The 20,749-nt window shown below is 37.6% G+C and overlaps 1 pseudogene across 1 annotated transcript; it reads left to right on the top strand.

The window, feature by feature from the left end:
* The first annotated feature begins 13,822 nt into the window (after positions 1-13,822).
* LOC125213982 (uncharacterized) lies at positions 13,823-20,749 on the top strand (annotated as a pseudogene). Its single transcript, XR_016137126.1, has 10 exons — positions 13,823-14,040; positions 14,290-14,403; positions 14,935-15,327; positions 15,412-15,866; positions 16,086-17,813; positions 17,901-18,015; positions 18,118-18,207; positions 18,909-18,974; positions 19,054-19,149; positions 19,248-20,749. The product of XR_016137126.1 is annotated as an uncharacterized LOC125213982 (transcript).

Here is a 20,749-nt window from a genome sequence, read left to right as displayed (position 1 = left end):
AAAATGAATACCATCCCTTTAATTATACTCCCTCCGTTTTTTAAAAATAGGGAGGTTTAAAACGGCACGGATTTTAATGAACAATTTGATAAAGTAAGAGAGATGGAGAGAAAAATTGGTTAAGTAAGAGAAAGGGAGAGGTAAAGTAAAAGAGAGGGAGAGAAAAATTGGTAAAATAAGAGAGTGAGAGAGAGAGAAAAAAAAGTAATGAAATTAATGTTAGTGGATTATGGAGTCCACTTTATTAGGGGTATAAAGGTTTACTAAAATGGAAAGTTTGAAAGTTGCTATTTTTAAGGAACAGACTAAAAAGTAAAGAGTTGTTATTTTTAAAAAACAGAGGGAGTAGTATAATAAAATGTCAGTGGATGAGTTAGTGAAATGTAGTAAAAAGTAAGATTATCAATTAATTGAGACGGACGAAAAAAGAAATTGGTGATAATTAATCGGTGATGGAGGGAGTAAATGCTAACAACTTATGTTATTTAGGGCTATTTAGTTTCCATATTTAGACGTTGGGCAGATTTGAAACTTGGACAGATTTGAATGGGTATGGCCCACAAAAGCTTGTCCACTACTTATTTTTAGGGCGTGTTTGGTTACGAGTAACAAGTGCTTTGTTTTTAACAATATTTACCATATGAAAATGAATACCATCCCTTTAATTATACTCCCTCTGTTTTTTAAAAATAGGGAGGTTTGAAACGACACGGATTTTAATGCACAATTTGGTAAGAGAGATGGAGAGAAAAATTGGTACAGTAAGAGAAAGGGAGAGGTAAAGTAAAAGAGAGAGAGAAAAATTGGTAAAATCACAGATTGACTACCTCCTACTAAGCTTCTTTCACTATTTGGAAAGCGAGAGAATTTTGGATTTTTGAGAATGAAAACGGATTGAAAGCAAGTAATGCAAAGTAAATCACAAAGATAAAATATGAAAAATAAGGGAATTATAGGGATGTGCGTTCACAGTTATGGTTATACAAATTTCTACTAAAATACTCTAGCACTGTTCTTACTTCGATAGAACGAGTCACCTAAGTTTTGTCCATGCGGCATAAGCGAAGATTACTAACACTAGGGTTGTCAATCCTAGATTCGTAACTCCTAAAAGCTCCTAAGACTTGAAAAGTCCTCACTCTCAATTAACAGTGTCGTTTTAAGGGAAGCTAATTGTAGTGTCTATTAAGTGGATCTAACTCGCCAACCTCCTCTCACGATTATGTAGCAAGTTATATAAAATCTGCATCGGATGTGTCACTCAAACATGCAGTATTACAGAACAACTTAAGGATGAAACGAAGTAAAAACAGAACGGATATTAAATAGAAAAACGGAATTGTATAAACCAATAAAAGTTACTAACGCATCCCTAAAATCTTATGAATTTAGTTACACATGAAAGAATAAGCTAAAAACATAGATTGTAGGGAAGTCAATAAGAAAATAAGAACTAAAGCAAATAAAACCCAATGGTAAAGCTACAAAATATGCGGTGACTTATATACCCAGTTCGCATATTACAAAAGCCAATACTCCCCCCGTCGCCAAAGAGTATGCACTATTTCCATTTTCTTCCGTCCCTGAAAAGTATGAACTTTCAAATTTTGGAAACTTCAAATAACTACACATAATTTTATTTACAACTTTTACCATTACCATTAACATCTTAAATATTGGTTTAACCCCATTGATTTTAAGTAATTCAAACTAATTAAACATTCCTAATTAATCCTAACAAACTAAAATGAAAATTCACGTAATTCAATTGGTGAATCCAAATCAAAATCTAAGAACCCTAAAATTTGAGATTCATCATCGTCAATCTTCATCTCTCTTTTTCATCGCCTCCCATCTCTCTTATTCTGATCGTTCTCACCCCTATCAATGGAGTCCAAAATAGATACCATTGTGTCGGAAACTCCCCTTTCTCGTTACCGTAGTCGTAGCCCTTTGCTCTGTCGAAGCATAAATCTCTCTCTATTTAGAAGAGAGCTTGTCTGCCCCATTTCCTATTCAACACGTTTGGGGTCCGATCCAGTTCTTGCACTCAGGGAAGCAGTGGTGCCAGAGACCGTATTCTGCTCGATGACTCTGATGCGGTGGTGCCGAAGCTAGCTTTTCTATTCGATGACTCGATTCCAGTGGTGCCGAAGATGATTCATCTGTTTGGAGTTTTATTTGCTTTAGACTTTATGTTTTCTTTGATTTCACTAAAATCTAAGTATATGGGTGCACTATGGTGACACTATAGTTAAAATGACAACCTAACACCATTATAAGCCATCAAATCTCTTAAATGGATGAATGAGATTGAATTATAGGAATAGAGTCTGGATCGCTTGGCTATTAACAGAATATTGCTTGTATGGGTATATTTGTCATTTTGCAAAAAAAAAAAACTGATACATGATTCGAAAATCTCGGTTGTTTTGCACATTGATTTAGAATTTCTCTCTCCCACTCTGCCATAACTCTCTCCCAACGTTCTCTCTCCTATATTCTCCAATTAATCGACGTTCTCTCAATCCAGAAACCCTAGGAAGAAATCTACAATTAATCAGCATTGTTCCACTAGTTATCTCCGGCAATAGCTCTCGATTCCAGCGTCTCCACCAGTTCTAGATTCCACCAATTCTCTACGTCGATTCCAGCAATTATCAACCTTGGGAGAGAGTCGATTCCACGCCGCCATAACTCTCTCCCACCAGTTCTCTGCATCGATTGCAGTTCTCTCCACCCTCAGTTCTCGATTCCAACCTCTCTCATTGTTTCTCATTGCGTCTTGTGAAGGGGGCGATGTATGCTATTAATAGCTCCTCCTCCGACGCTCTTGATTCATGCTCCAACGTGACAGATTGGGTAATTCTTTTAATTCTGGTTCTACTCAAGATTTTGGTTGGGATTAAGTCTGCTTTCCTTTCGATTTTGTTTGGGTTCGATTATGCTTGACTTGATTTTTGTCTACAACTATATTGATTTCGAGTAGGATTTTGTTTGGGTTCGATTTTGAATAGATTCAAATTGATTGTTACAAGTTGGATAAATACTTGTGTGTGACCATATATCTACTTGCCGCTATAATTGCTTCTGTTTTAGTATATTTTTGCTTACTACAATTGGGTAGTATATGTTTGGTTGTTGAACACGGGACTTGCTGATTATAGTTAAAAAGACTATATTGAATTGCTTGACACAAGTTTGAAAAATGCTTGTGTGTTACCATATATTTGCTTGTTTCTTCAATTGATTATGTTGGATATCTACTTACTACACCTCCGCTTGTTGCTTGACGTACTCAAGAATGAACATTTGGTCTAATAGTTTTTGGTAGTTGAACATAAGACTAACTAATTACAATGGTTAGAAAAAAGATTTCATATTGCTTGCCACTAGTATGAAAAATGCTTATGTGATTCCATATATATGCTTGTTGTTTCAATTGCTTGTGTTCTATCACATATCTGTTTATTACATATATGCTTGCTGAGCCAACAATCTAATAGTTTCGGTCATTCAACACATGACTCGGTTCTTAAGATCGTTAGATAAAGGAAGACAAACGAAGATCCTGCAGAAGAGGGTTGTAGAAATCGAGATATGTTTGTCATTCAACACATTGAGATTTAGAACATTAATCATACATAAGGGATCAATTATTAATATAAGCAAATGTTGATGCACAGACAGGCAAATCATCAAATGTAACCAAGCAAAATTTTAGTTTCACATTGAATTGCGAATATTACCCGAAATCAATAACAAATTGACGTGCACTATGGTAAAACACATATAACGGACTAGGTAGGAACAAAGTACAATTTGCTACTGTTATGCAATTTTGGACCTACAAAAAAGCAATATAACAAACGGTTTCAAGCAATCTGCAATATGAAATCAGAGATAATCAAGTCAAGCACCAAACGACATAATAAAAAGCAATTACCTAGACATAAAGATACAATCTTGAGAGTTATAATCTATAAAAATTTCATACAAAATTAGAAGTAAATGTGATTTTTAATATCATTCAAATTTCAATACGCAATATAAACTTATAATTAAATCACAAAGGAAATAAATAGTATAATTTCGGATAAATATAGTGTCTACTATAAAACTAGAAAAGATATAACTTAGCTTATCATTAAGCAATAAATCGCGTGATTGTAGGTATTAAAAGATAAACAAATAATTAAATGAAAAATCTCACTTGAATTTAGCAATGAAAAACGGTTATTATCATATATTTTTTTCATTCCCTTAGTACCCTTGAACGCATGAAATTATATTTTTGTGGTTACATTTGGTCTACCACGTGGCAGATTGTGGTTTATCAAATTTTTATATCCAATGGTCTTATATTAAAGGTACGTTGTCACTTTAAATGTTGTTGTCAACTTAACATTTCCCTCTAAGTATATCTTTAGATTACTCTTTAATGTGTAACTAAACTCATATAATTCTAGGGATGTGTTAGTAACGACTTTGGTTATACAATTCTGATTTATCTAATATCCGTTTGGTTCATTACTTGTTTCTATTTTAAGTGTTGGATAATTACTTCACGTTTGAGTGACATATTCTATGATGATCTACTGACTTGCTACATAATCGTGAGAGGAGGTTGGCGAGTTAGAAGAGCTTAGTTGACACTACAATTAGCTTCCTTTAAAACGACACTGTTAATTGAGAGTGAGGACATCTTGAGGTCTTAGGAGCTTTTGGGAGGTACAAATCTAGGATTGACGCCCCTTGTGTGTGTAATCTACGCTTGTGCCACATGGGTAAAACTTATGTGACTTGTTCTAATGAAGTATGAACTGTGCTAGGGTGTTGTAGTTGGAATTTGTATAACCATAACTGTGAAAGCACATCTCTGGAATTCTCTTATCTCATCTGTTTACATCTTTGTGATTTATCTGCATTTAGTTGTTTTCATTGTTTTTACAAGTTTTTATTTTATGGGGCACGAAATTCCATCTTTCCTACTGCTTGGAGAAAATTCCATCTTTCCTAATGCTTGGAGGAAACTTATTACCAAATTTAAATCTTTCTCAAGCCTATATACACCCCATAACCTCATTCATAGAATTAACCCTTCCATAGCCCCCAAAAGGGGAGCTTTCATAGCTCTTCTTCCAACCCTAATCTTTCACTCTTCTTCTTTTTGCTAATTAATTCCATAGCATAAATTTGAGAGTTCTTCATTGTGCAAGGGGTTGAAGAAGGAATAAAGAGAAGATCAAGGCTACAAGAATTCAACCATTGAGTTTTATTTGCTTTAGTTCTTATTTTCTTATTGACTTTCCTACAATCTATGTTTTTAGCTTATTCTTTCATGTATAACTAAATTCATAAGATTTTAGGGATGTGTTAGTAACTTTTATTGGTTTATACAATTCCGTTTTTCTATTTAATATCCGTTTCGTTTTTACTTCGTTTCATCCTTAAGTTGTTCCGTAATACTGCATGTTTGAGTGACACATCCGATGCAGATTTTATATAACTTGCTACATAATCGTGAGAGGAGGTTGGCGAGTTAGATCCACTTAATAGACACTACAATTAAATTTCCCTTAAAACGACATTGTTAATTGAGAGTGGGGACTTTTCAAGGGTCTTAGGAGCTTTTAGGAGTTACGAATCTAGGATTGACAACCCTAGTGTTAGTAATCTACGCTTGTACCGCATGGGCATAACTTGTGTGACTCGTTCTATCGAAGTATATACTGTGCTAGAGTATTGTAGTTGGAATTTGTATAACCATAAGTGTAAACGAACATCCCTAAAATTCTCTTATCTCTCATACTTTATCTTTGTGATTTAATTGCAATTAGTTGTTTTCTTGTTTTCAATCGTTTTTATTTTCAAAACTCCAAAATTCTCTTGTTTCTCTAGATAGTATTTGACGCTTAGTACATAATAGTCAGTTGCAATTATATTCCCCGTGTTCGACAACCCGGTATTGACATTTAGCTATACTAAATCTACCTTGTATACTTGCACGTATTTTCAGTGCTAATAAACAGTGCATCATCGATTACGTTTTTCGTCTATTGAATTGGGGTTGCGCTTTCGAAATCAGCCATAAAGAGGTTATATTACTTGAGTTTAGGGTTAAGCCAAAAATTTTGCCAAGTCAAGCCTTTGGCATGCCACGTGGGATAAGTTTTTAAAGGAAATATGACGTCGGGTCGGGTAATTTGCGAAATTTGCACGATCCGAGAAAGTTTATGACTTTAGGCGCAACTTTTATAGTTTGTGGCAAAAACCAAACTTTCCCCAAAATTTGTGATTTTTTAGGCAATTTACCCTTTTAATTTTGAATATTATTATCTACTTTGCAGGAACAGGTTGTTCTTATTGAACAATAGTACATGTAGTTTGGTCTTGCTTGCTTGAATATCGAACCACAACCCACATACACATTGTTGCTTGGTTTTTATTACACCGTAGCAATGAAAGACTTACTACTATTGTATACACCTACAAGTGAGAAAACAATATAGAACCTAAGTATTTAAAAAAATATTATCGACGGTCCTTACTATTATTATATGCACCTCCAAGTGTATGCCACAAAAGCTTGCAGATAATTGTCAATAACATGGATCACACTTCGAAATCTGCAACATTTGTTGTTTTGCCAATCAAAAAGCCAAGTAGGACCAGCATTACTGCCATACACCCGAAGAGGAGGTTAATCTTGAAGTCACTGCATCTCTTCATACCGTTGCAATGACCGCATCGGGTCTGATGCTGAACGCTTTCATGTGTGGCCTCATTACTGGGTAAATTATTCTGATTGTGTCATTCACCTTGACGGCCCCGACAGGTTGTCCTCTCTGTCACGGTCGTCGTAGCAACGAAATAAACCTTAATGCATACCGTTGACCGGACATTTGAAGTAATCACGTCCGGCGTGCATAACGTTGTTCATAGCACAACACAAGTCCATTTTCCCATAACCACAACAACACTCTTGGATTTTCCCGTAACCACAACAATACTCTAGGATATCTACCCCCATCGAGAGTCTTGTGGGAAATATTGTTGAAAAGATCAGAAACAAAGACGAGTACCAAACCACAATGTTACCAAATAGAAGACAAAAACATATATTAAAATTGGGAATTCAAGACAAATGGGTACATAGTTATGTCACATTTCAGTTGCAGTTAACTCATTATCATGCATCACAAAATTCTGAACAATTGTTCCACATGTTAAAATTCCCAAGCATCGCCAGTTTGAGTCCATTCTTTGGTTGGCTCAACCCAATCCACATACTCAACACCAATGGTCGCACAGCAGACAACTACATTGCATCCATTAATACCAATAACCTTGAGAATGCTTCAATGAAGTGAAGTTAAATTACCTAGTTCGGACTTGTAGAAAGATGATATGGATCAATATCATAGCCATAACACAGTAGATTATTACACACAACGTCACTTGCTGTCTAGGGCATTTAAAAAACAAAATAATAAAGTATTCATCCACGTTATACTAGCAGTGAAATTATTAGACTTGCAGCCCTATCCCCAACACAGATTATGGACGCGGCAATGTGAGGTCACCAACCAATTGGTGAGTTCGAACCACACGAACTTGTGCGCGGAGATGCTCTTGACGTACCAACATCACTTTGGTTTCCAACATCACCAACCGACTTCATAGCATAAGATGGGGGCAATGCACGGCCCTTTTCGAACCTTGTATGCAATTTTCTATCGGGGGAAACGTCAATGAAGTATTTTCCAAGGTTCGTAGTGGACTCTATGTCCGTCAGAGAGGGTGCATCTTTGAAGAGTTTGTGGGGGACTGTTGACGGGGGGACTACAGCTGGAGAGTTAACCTCCTCATTAACCTCACCAATCTCATAATCGTATGGCTCATCACTTGACAACTTCTCTACTTTATCTGAGAGTACAATGATCTCTTTCTCCCGCTCGGCTTTGATGTCAGTTAAGCCGAACAAGCAGACCAACTTTGTGTACTCCAGCTCCTCATTATGATAATACGCGCCCGCAAACCAATCATACTATGATATATGGAACAAGTTAATAACAACCTATACAAATGCGACCCAAATTGAAAAGTGTACAAAAATTGCAATTTATCAACTTTTGTGTATAAATTTAATGAAGTGTGAGAGTACCTTCATGATCTTTTCCCATAGGTCGTCGCTAGCGACAACAATCTTGTTCACCTGATCCCATTGTGCGTGGAACGTAACAACCACAGCTTTGAACACACGATACCTCCTGTGCATGAACACCATGCGTTCCGCTAGCTCCTCTTCAGATACGACAACACCTGTCGTGGTCTGGAGCTCCTGAGCGGCAGTCATCAAGAACCAGCTCGGGAATGTGGTCTCTGTCCAACGCGTTTCCTTCTTCAACATGATCATCGTGTCAAGTACGATGGTGTCCGTTGCCGGCGAGCACACGCCATGGTAGAGGTATGAAGATTGTGGTGGAAGAATCATTTAAGAGAAGACAAGTGGTGAGAGAGGAGACAGCAGCTTGCATGCAAGTTTAATGGAATAATTACGTTTCTCGAAATCCTTATTTATAGAACGTTTTCAAGTATCAAATTTGATTGACACATATCTACCATTTAATCATCATTGCAAAACCTGCAAACACATTAATTACACACTGCAAAAACACTTTAATTACAAAATAAATGTGATATACTGTCAAATATGGAGTGGACAAGGTAACTCTTTATTTGCCAATTTCAGTCTCATTCCATTTCGGCACAAGTATTGCCACTTTGTGAAAGCTAATTTTTAGTCAACGCAAGTATTTTCTTGTCGTTTTAATGAGTAGTTAAGTAGCAACAATATATTTTGAACTAAATCTAATGGTACTTTGAGCATGGAATAATATTTTATACGCACAAGGCAGCATAGCTTGAAAAGAACGTAACATTAAAATCGATCATCTTGAGAAAAGAACGAGCTGGAACTTAAATGTACGGGTAAACTTAACCATGACTATCAGATTTGTCCTACTTGATCAACTTAAAACAAGAGATGAACAACAATAAACCATACTCATGAAACTTAAACGGGAAACTTCAGATCTACGTTATCGAACATAGATCCATAAAATTAAAACACAATCAAAGGCAGATCCATAAATTGCAACGCAACAACACAAATTTCATTCTCCTACACTACCAATTGCGAAAGACATCCAATTAGATCTCAACAAAACTCCTCGAAGAGGAAATTCAACCAACACAGTGAAAACATCCATACCTCAAACTCCAGGTCCCCACAGATTTAGCTCAAAACAACAATAACACACACAGAATGAAATCAAACAGTAAAATACTTCATAACATCAGATATGAAATAAATGATCCCAAATAAGCTTCACAAATACGAAGTATCTAAAAAACTAGGAAATGCTTAAAAAGAAATTGTATTAGACATAAATACAGAGAATTGTTTCTTCGCCCCTGTAGGACGTTGGGACACAGACACGACGAACTTAATAACACCACCACAGCTAGACCTGCCCACGGTTCATGAACCGGCGGTTTCGGTTCGGAACCGCCGGTTCCGGTTTTGGGAAATATGGAACCGGAACCGAACCGTGAGGCTATTTCAAGGTTTCGGTTTCGGTTTTGGTTCCGAACCGCCGGTTTTCAGACGGTTCATAGCGGTTTAGGTTTGGTTTTGCGGTTTCACGGTTTTTTTCCTTAAATTTTTTTTGTCATATAGTTTGAAATTATAAAATAAATTGTAACAGGGAAATGGATAGTTTAAATTGAGAGATTGAAGAGAGAAATTCTTGTTAACACTAAAATGAGACGAGTGTAAGTGACGATAGAGAGGAGAATTTATAGATAAATATAGAGAGAAATGAGATCCAATTTGAATTTAAAATAAGCATTTAAGAATAAATAAATAAATAAATAAATAAAAGAAATGGTGTTTTGTGCAATCAATTTTAAATAGCGCAGGCATCGCCAACCGCCAACCAATCAATTTTGAAGACTCAACTAATCAATTTTGAAGACTACAAATTCATTAACCAATGTTAATTTGAGTATTATGCTTTATTTAAAGTAATCAATTCTTCTAAATTTTATAAAAAATGTTCGATAAATATTTATTAATAATGATCCATACTCCATAGACTCCATACGTAAAAAACTATGTTAATTAATAAAATCGGAAATAGTATTATAAAGTTATTACCATAACCATACTCCATAGACTCCATCTTGTAATTTAGTTATTTTTATTTTGTTATCTTTTCTCTTATATTTTCCAAATTACAATCCAATTTTACCAAATAGTATTATAAAGTTATTTTTGCTATAAAATTTTGTCCCACATTATTGTTTCTATGGATATTACCAAATCTAAAAATGAAATTTACTTATATAAATATAAAACTCATAAACCGGATCATTCAATATTTTTTTATTTAATGGTGTATAGTTTTAATATAAGGATTAACTATGTTTAAATTTATCATTGCATTGGCGGTTCGGAACAGTGAAACCGACGGTTCGAAACCGTGAAACCGACGGTTCGGAACCGTCCGGAACCGACGGTTCGGTCGCGGTTTCGGTTCGAAAAATTTGGAACCTGAACCGAACCACGGTTCTAAAATTCACGGTTTCGGTTCGGGATATTTTTCGCGGTTTCGGTTCAGAACCGTAACTGCCGGTTACGGTTTCGGTTTTAACCGCCGGTTCGGTAAACCTTGGGCAGCTCTAACCACAGTCAGAGAATGAACCCCTCCTCGAAGTGTGTAGGACGGAATCTAAGGAAAGGAGAACATGTGAGCAACCGAGACTTAGCCCGGGAGAGAGCCGATGATAAGAGCTGCATCAATCTTCCTTCCCTTCCCTATTTATAGGGAGGCTTGAGGCTTTGATCCATAGGGCAATCTTCCTTCCAAAAGGTCGGTTATGCGCTTCGCATTAGGATCTTTGGGAATATACTCTATCTCCTTTTAGGTTTCTCTCGCTGCCTCGGCTTTTGTTTAACTTGATTAGCTCACAGCATATTGTAAAATGCTCCATTTCCTCCTTGATCCGTTGTCCGCCTGATTGCTCTATGCATTTTCTGTTCTGGCGAAATTTGTACACACTTGGCTCAAAATCATACGTTAGTCTCCAAAAATTACAGAAATTCACCACAAAACCAATGCATGAAACGAGCTTTATCACACCTTCATCTCAAAAACACATACAAACCTCACTTTGATTACCGATGTAGTATTTCTAGGCTGCAGATTGTAAGGAATGTGAATTCCATATTGCAAACATTTTCTCTTGTTGGAGAAAATCCAATAATGTAACAAGAGAAGCTAAAGAAGTTGTGAATAAGAAAATAATAAATCAGACATATTTATAAACAAAATATATAATGAAAGTATTTATGCACTGTGTAATAAATGACGCAAGTTTTTGTGCGTATTGGCGTGTATACTGCAATTTGGGCATGTTATAATTATGGTTGCGTTACTTCTAATTGACCATAACCGCCGAACACTTTTAAAAATTCCAAGGAACGTGGAGAAAATTGTCCAACGGCTGTTGCATTCTTAGAGAAATAAATTCTCGTCATTCTTAAAGAAATAAATTCCCATGACAATTTATTAGGAGTACAATATTATGTTATGTAGTCTATTGTCCTTTAAGTTAGTGCTCAAACAAAAATAAATTTCCATCAATATAATATGATAGCCTACAGTAATGTGTGTCAGTGTGTGTATTTATATACTGATGATAGCCTAATTTAATAGTTTTTGTTGATTACATTTATGTATGCATAAAAAATATTTATTCAAACTCTCCTAAAAATCACATTTTATGTAGTTATTAGATAGATTCTCCCACTCAATTTTGTGTTATTCATCACCGTAGTCGTGTGTATATATATATATATATATATATATATATATATATATATATATATATATAGATTTTTGCCAATTAATCGTGCCTCGTTTTGGTTGCAATCAAGTAAGTTGCACTTTTTTTTTGTTGGATTGCAAAGAAAGGAAAGAAATATCGTGAGCAAGACGGTGCATACTTGGATCAAAGATAAGCTGTATTAAAAGTTCACATAGCCAGATGAACTAGTTGAATAAGAGATTTTTAAAAAAATTAAAAAAATCGGTTCAACTAGCCAATTTATCCGATCTGAACAACTCAAATAGGTGGTGGTAATGACCAAACCGGACCGGATAAGGTACTGATTCACAGCCGGTATGGTCAAGTTTTTAAGAGCATCCACAATGGCGGCTAGCGCACCGGCTAGCCGATTCGCGTCGCTAGCCGGTCGGCTAGCCGAACCATTAGAACCGGCCAGCGACATTTCGGTGAAAAACAGGCGAGCGCACGCCGATTTCCAAGCGCTCGCCGATGCGCAGGCCGCCATTGTGGCGTGCCGATCGGCGAGCGATCGGCCATCGTATTTTATTTTTATTTTTTTGAAAATTTTTGAAACACTATATATACGCGATTTTAGTTTCATTTTCATTTGCACCACTTGTTTTAACGAGTTTTCTCTATCACTAAATTTCTGTACAAGAGCAACATCGAGCGATGAGTAGCGCGGGTGGTAGCAGAGGTGGTAGTGGTGGGGATGCTGAGGAGTACGAACGGCGGATGAACGAAGCTATGGAGGCCTACATGAACCGCGAGATAGAGCGGTACATGCAAAGGGTCGAACAGCAGGCGGTACCTCGCCCTTGACCTGTTGTCCACCGCCGAACAGTGATTGATCGGGATCACGTAGCTGCACATCAGCGGCTATATGACGATTACTTCGCTCTGGACCCGCAGTTTAACGCAAACATGTTTAGGTGGCGTTTTAGAATGCGCAGGGAGTTGTTTATGCGTATCGTTGACGCTTTGGAGCGTCGATATCTGTATTTCCGCTTCAGGCACGATTCGGCTGGCAGACCACCCCTATTCAAAAGTGCACGGCTGCAATCAGGCAGTTGGCCTACGGAGGCGCGACAGACATGTGGGATGAGTACCTCCACATCGGTGAGACGACTGCTCTGAATGTCTAAAGTTTTTCTGTCAGGGCGTGATTACAATTTTCCGTGATCAGTACCTTCGAAGCCCTACCCCCCAAGATTGCCAGGATCTGATGCAGATACACGGGGAGCAGCATGGGTTCCCCGGGATGTTAGGCAACATAGATTGTATGCATTGGAAGTGAAAGAACTGTCCAACTGCCTGGAAGGGGGCCTACACGACCGGATACAAGGGAAAGAATCCCACGATGATCCTCGAGGCCGTAGCTGATTACCGGCTGTGGATCTGACATGTGTATTTTGGGGTAGCCGGGTCGAACAACGTCCTCAACTTGTCGCCCCTCTTCAACGAGAAGTGTCAGGGCATCGGTCCAGCCGTCTCATTTGTGGCCAACGGTAACCGGAATAATATGGGCTACTACTTGGCGGATGGGATATACCCTAGGTGGCCTGTCTTTGTGAAGACGATCAGGCACGCAAATGATGACAGAAAGGCCTACTTTGCGGAACGGCAGGAGTCGGCGCGCAAGGACGTGGAGCGTGCATTTGGTGTGCTCCAGTCTCGATGGGCGGCAATTAAGGGTCCAACGCGTTTGTGGGATGTCAAATGCATTGCTGATATAATGTACGCCTGCATTATCCTGCACAACATGATCGTCGAAGACGAAGACGTACAACTGACTAATTGGACCAATGACGATACTGATGCAGCCGGTCCAAGCCACGATGTATCTAAAACCATTGTGGATGCTCTAAAACCATGAATTCACAGCAATCCAAATCAAAATTCTGCGGTATGTATCTAAAAAGCCCAATGTAAAACAAATTAGCATCCTCCCCTAAGCCCTAATTGACTAATTCACTACTACGCTGAACACCAGCTTCCCGCCGCCTCACCCGCCAATTTCCCGACGCCGGCGCTTCTCTGTCAACCGCCCTGCCTCTCTGATGCTCGTTCATGCCTTGCCCCGCCTAGACGCCTTGCTCCGGCTCGGCAGTTGATGATTTGGTTTGACACAAATATCTTCACCTCCAAGATTCAATTTTCAATACTTTCCTCCATCAATTCATCCCCACTACTCTCTCATCATATTAGTATTAGTATAGACTATAGATAGATAGATTGTTGTAGTTTTTGGCATTGCTAATTCATGCCAAGTATACATTTTTAATCTATTTTTTAGCTGTCACTGCTCGATTGCTTACTTTCTTCTAAGTTGTTTTTTAATTTATATTTGATAAATGTTTGATTTTGCAGATGCTGCACTGGCAGTTCCTGCGTGGCATTGAATAGGCCTTTCTCTTTCTCAGGATGGATGCATCAGTAGTGAAGGTTATGGGCATGACATGGTATCGTGCTCAATTATCTCAGGTCAGTGTCAAATTCATACCAAAGAAATGTTTTGTTGGGGAAATATTCTTGATAGTGCTGTGTTTGTTTGTTAATACTGTTTTGTAACAAAGTCTTTCTCCTAACGTTCGTAAGAAGTTTTCTAGGAATATGATAATTTTTTTCCATCATTTTGTTTGAATTTAAGTTTCTGTCTCTCATATAGTTTCCAACTAAGTTTATTTTATTGAGACTAGTTTAACTTTCATTATCAATGTCAATGGAGAATATGCATACTTCAATTTGAGATTCTAATTTGAAATTCATTCTACTAGTAATATATAACAATTCCTACTCGGTTAAAGAACAGCAACTCTGCGTATATGTGTGTTTGTTATTTTTAGTTCTATTTTGATGGGGATGGTAGAAATTTGCAATAGTTTGTGGTGGCACATGCATGCTTGCTAGTGTTTTTTTCTTTCTAATTTGGTAGCTTTCTTATCTATTTAGTTGCAGAAACAGGCATTTACAAGTTACCATCCTCGAATCTGTTTAAAGTGTCCATCTGTACAGGCTCAAAGATCGAAACGATCTTCCGTGAGAGCTGGGATATCATGTGCTCTAACGTTAAAGACAGGAACAAAAATTTGTCCACTACGAAGTTGCGCTAGTGTCTCATCCCCTTTCTATGCATCTAGAACCATGTCATCCTTTGGATGTGAGCTTTTGAACTCTGGGATTCCCATAAATGTTTCCTTTTATGGGTTAGTAGGTGGACCATGGCCGACTAGTTGTGCTAGTAATAGCATCAGAAGGACATATTCCCAAACAACAAAGGCGGGTACACGAAATCGTATTATTTCAATGGAAGGAGGGACTGCTGAGGTGCCAGATAGCTCCAAAAAGATATCTGGGGCCAAGAAGATTAGAAAAGGCAAAAGCAAACAACCTAAAGTATCCCCAGAGGTCAGATGCAACCTTTTCATTTGAGTCTAATTGGGTTTTAGTTGTTCACCCAGCATTACATATTTACATTGACTAACAGTACAGGTGCAGACAGTTGCAGAAGTAGTTGAAACCGTTGATACACCTAAGACAGTTCAAAAGAAAGTGAAGAGGAGCCCTGCTAAAAAGAAAAAACCTAGTGTGGAATCTAGTTCTCTTCCCAAATCCAATGAAGATTTTGCAGGAAAATTAAATCTCAAGGCTTCGCCTACCCTTTCTTCTTGTGTGGTTACTAAAGCAAAGTCTCAAGGCGGAAAGGCTTGGCCTCAATTATATCCACCTATTAGTAAATCTGTGGTAGTGGTTGAGTCAGTCACGAAGGCAAAAGTCATTCAAGGGTACCTTGGTGAAATGTATGAAGTCCTTCCAAGTTATGGCCATGTAAGGGATTTGGCTGCAAGATCAGGATCAATATGACCTGATGATGACTTCAGTATGGTGTGGGAAGTCCCATCTCCCGCCTGGTCTCATCTTAAGAGTATCAAGGTTGCATTGAGTGGGTATGTGGCATCTGTTAATTGTTATTATTATTTCTCGAAATAGAAATTCAAAAGGAAAGAGAAACACTTTTCTTTTTGTGCTAATTCTTTTTCTCATTTCACTTTACAGTTTTCACTCCCCTAATCCCCCCTCCATGAGAAAAGAGAATTCCCTTTCCTTTTTACATTATAGTTTGTACAGTTTCCTGTCTACTCTCTTATCTATTGTCCATTTTCCAGGGCGCAAAATCTTATTCTTGCCTCAGACCCTGATCGTGAAGGAGAGGCTATTGCCTGGCACCTAATTGAGATGTTGCAGCAACAGGATGCACTTCGTGAAGATATCAGCATTGCTAGGGTTGTTTTCAATGAAATTACTGAATCATCTATTAAAAGTTCTCTTCAAGCTCCACGGGACATAGATGCTGATTTGGTTCATGCTTATCTTGCTCGGCGTGCTCTTGATTACTTGATTGGCTTCAATGTTTCTCCTCTACTTTGGAGGAAACTACCAGGTTGCCAGTCTGCTGGTCGTGTCCAGTCTGCTGCTTTAGCTCTCTTATGTGATCGAGAAAAGGAGATAGATGACTTTAAATCTACAGAGTACTGGACTATCAATGCTTGTTTCCAGAATAACAATCTGAACTCAACCAACAATGCCACTGTCACTTCACATCTAACACATTTTGATTCCAAAAAGCTGAATCAGTTGTCAATCAGCTCAAATGTGGAGGCAAAAAGTATTGAAGAGAAGATTAATCTATCTGAGTTTGAAGTGATTGGCTCGAAAATCAGCAAAACCAGGAGAAACCCACCCATGCCGTATATAACATCAACAATCCAGCAAGATGCAGCAAACAAATTAAACTTTGCAGCTTCATATACCATGAAAGTTGCACAAAAGCTTTACGAGGGAGTTGCATTATCAGATGGAAAGGCCACCGGACTGATAACTTACATGAGAACTGATGGCTTACACTTATCTGATGAAGCTGCAAAGAGCATTCAAAACTATGTTGTTGAAAAATATGGGCCGAATTTTGCAACAAAGTCTACTCGCAAGTATTTCAAGAAGGTTAAAAACGCTCAGGAAGCCCATGAAGCCATTAGACCCACTGATATCCGTAGAGTACCGTCTAGCCTTGCTGGGGTTCTTGATGCAGATTCCCTGAAGTTATATACTCTTATATGGTGTCGGACGATGGCATGCCAAATGGAACCTGCCATCATTGAGCAGTTACAATGTGATATCGGAAATGCTGATCAATCCATTGTGTTTCGTTCTACATGCTCAAGGGTTGAATTTTTGGGATATCAGGCAGCTTATGCGGATGCTGAAACCATCAGAGTTAGACATAGTGACGATGATGGTGGTCAACGTAATGATGTATTTGAGATATTGAGTAAATTGAAATATGGTCAGCCATTATTCTTGACTAACGTACAGCTTGATGAACACCATACAGATCCTCCGCCCCGCTATTCTGAGGGCTCATTAGTAAAAAAACTAGAGGAACTCGGTATCGGAAGACCTTCTACATATGCAACCACTATTAAGGTGCTAAAAGATAGAAAATATATAACAATGAAAAGTAGGGCATTGATTCCTGAATTTCGTGGTCGCATGGTCTCAGCATTTCTTTCACATTATTTTTCGGAGGTGACAAATTACAGTTTTACTGCTGATATGGAGGCTGAACTTGATAATGTATCTGGTGGAATAACTGAATGGAAAGGCCTTCTGAAAGATTATTGGACTAGATTTAGCAAGTACTGTGAGAGTGCTAGTGGTGTCCACATCCATCAGGTTGAGAAAATGTTGGAAAAAACATTTGGTGACTTCTTATTTTCTTCTCTTCGTGACGGAAATAGGACTTGCCCAAGCTGTCTGGCTGGGACATTAGTCTTCAAAGTTAGCAGGTTTGGTGCAGGATACTTTATTGGTTGTGACCAACACCCAAAATGCAAGTGAGTATGAGAATCACTGTGCTGTATAGGTTTGTCCCTGTTGCCTTGATAAAGTCTAACTTGTGTTGTTGTGAAAATCCAATGCAGGTATATTGCTCAAACACTCTATGGTGAAGATAATGACGATGACATCCAGGACCAACAAAAGAGAAGTGTCGAGGAGCCAAAGTTGCTGGGCTTACATCCAGCATCTCAGGATAAGGTTCATCTAATGATTATATGTGCTGATTGTTAACTGTTAATTGACATTGTCTTTCACTAATTTTGAGTTTTCTGTGTTTTTGTTGTGTTGTTTGCTATGTAGATTATGCTGAAGTGTGGTCCATATGGACACTATGTACAGCTTGGTGAAGACAGGAAAGGGCATCCACCCAAGCGAGCATCATTGTCTCACGTACGTATATATTTTAGTTGTGGAATTTTGATCACCACTTTCGTTCTCTTATTCTATGTCTTAGACTATCTCTATCATTTGTTTATTCCTTACACAGCTAGCAATAGAGGGCCCAAACATATTCAGAAAAAATTAAAATAAAATGAGGTCACTTGATCATAATTTATGAAATAGTTTCAATCATATCAGTCTACTTAATGAAAACTGCCCACTGTAGTGGTTGGGAATTGGGGGCAAAAAGCACTTGCATCCCTGATCCCTCCACAGAGTCTGCTTCATAGAATTTCTATTGTGATATTTAAATTATCATTATAGGTTTTTTATTTTTAATAAGTTAATAACAACCACAATAATGATAATATAAAACAAAAACAGCATCATGCTTTAGTGTATATGCCAGCCATACTTGAATGTAATTTTAGTGTATAAAACAAAAACAGCATCATAATTTTAGGCACTCACATGCTTTTAAATGTTCTGTTTTTGTCAATTTTAATGCTCATCAAGGAAATGCTAAAAGCCATGCAATCCTTCACATTCCCTGACTTGTATCTATTCTGATACACTTTATCAATTGATTAACTTTGTGTGCTCTTTATCCATACACTGACGTATCCCCAATTTCCCTTTGCAATTATGCTGCTGTCAATATTGTCATTCTCAATTCACTCATCTGATGTATATGTTCTGTCCCTTAATAGATAAAGGATGTGGCCTCCGTCACGTTGGATATTGCCATAGACTTGTTGCAGTATCCAGTAACCTTGGTACTTTCTCAGACCTTCATTTCTTCTCTCTATCATTTCTTCAAATTACTGACTGATCCAAAATGAGCGTTTGTTTCAGGGAAACCACCCAGATGATAGCCAACCCGTGATTCTGAAGCTTGCAAAGGGTGGATTTTCCATCAGAGACAGGCGCACAATTGCTCCCGTTCCCAAGGTGTAAAGTCTGCTTTGTCTTGGTACTTGTCATTCTGTTATATCTGTTTCTCATGCGAATATAATATGGCTCTACTCACACATGATTTTGTATTGCAGAATCTAAAACCCAGTGAGATAACCTTAGAGAAAGGTTTGGAACTACTAAACGGTAAAGATGTAAAGAGGTTTGGACGACCGAAGCAAAAAAAGAGTGCTGAACCGGTAGAGGCTATGTAATTTGTAAGCATAGCAGGCTTATCCACATTGGAAAACGATTAGAGATAGATATACATTCTTTTCAGGAACTTTTTCTTAATTTTTGTTGGCAATAATTTTTGCTAGTGTAATTTATAGGAAATGTACAACCAAGATTTAATTTTATAGAAGAACTAGAAAAAGTTTGGTTGAGTCCCCAGGATGATTGACTAATATATAACCTGAAGAAACTATTTGGAAGTGGGATTTCAGCAGAAAGTATTTGGAAGAAACCTGTGTTTGGGTAGAGACTCAAAGACCACTACTTTGAGCATTACGTCCTCAATTAGTATTTGGAACTGGATTCCTACTGATTATTTCTATCTTCTCGTAGTATCTCTGTCCTATTCCCTTACACTCTTTGCTCATTGCTATCGTGTAATCGGCCTCTCATGAATATTAGACAATTTGAATTTGCAGGTCAGGTAATATCTTGCAAGGCTTATGTACTGGAAGGTGTGTATTTCTTTCCTCCCTCTAATTTTAAACTCGAGTTACTAAATCTTTGCATTTATATGTGTATTATTACTTTTTTTCTCAAGTGAACATTTGGTAGGTGCCAGGGGAAGTTTGGTCATGATGTCCTTATTCATGTTTTACTTATTGAATATGTTTCTTTTCATGAGTGTGATGGGAAAATCCACTTCATGAGATCTGATGGTATGTATTTCACTCAGCCAAAATATTAGTCAGAAAATTCCATGCTTATCTCTCCTGATATGTGTATATGCACTCCCATTCTTGACTATTGTTCTTGTGAACAATTTGAAATCCACTTATCATTAGTTAAATAGTGTAGCTTTTGAAGTTGTCACTGCTGGTTACCATCGAAGTATATGGGACATGATTGGATGAACTGCAAATCCATTTTGCCCCATATGTGGACACTACAATACCTGCAGGTGGTTGAGGTGAAAAAACTTGTCAAGGAAATGGGGAGAAATTGTATCTTTTGAATATGCGAAGAAATATAAGATCAATCTGTTTAATAATGAATCTCACTGTCATATGCTTTAACCACCTTTCAGGACTTTCTTCTTCTCAAGTTGGTATATATTGTCCACTTCAATATCTGGTGCTCAGATCTTTTGATGAATCTCTGCTCTTATAGTTATACTGTATTTCTTTGTAATGTATCATCACTTCTAATCATATGGTATTTGGCCTAGTGTTTTTGTTGCACGCTTTCTAATTTTACATATGTTTTCAGGGATTGATTTTTATTACAGCTTCTGCTCAATGCTCAGAAATAACGTTGTGTTAATTGCATTCCATTGCTTTCATATTTGATGTCTTGAAAGCCTTTGGCAAAGTGCACAAGTTTTACTGCTGTAAATTGTAATGAAGAAGAATGGCCTCTACTA

Source organism: Salvia hispanica, chromosome 3 (assembly GCF_029641045.1).
Source record: "Salvia hispanica isolate PSC_SH4W2 chromosome 3, Shi_PSC_v1, whole genome shotgun sequence".
Classification (NCBI taxonomy): domain Eukaryota; kingdom Viridiplantae; phylum Streptophyta; class Magnoliopsida; order Lamiales; family Lamiaceae; genus Salvia; species Salvia hispanica.
Note: the sequence above shows the minus strand (reverse complement) of the source record. Positions and strands in the feature narration are given on the sequence as shown.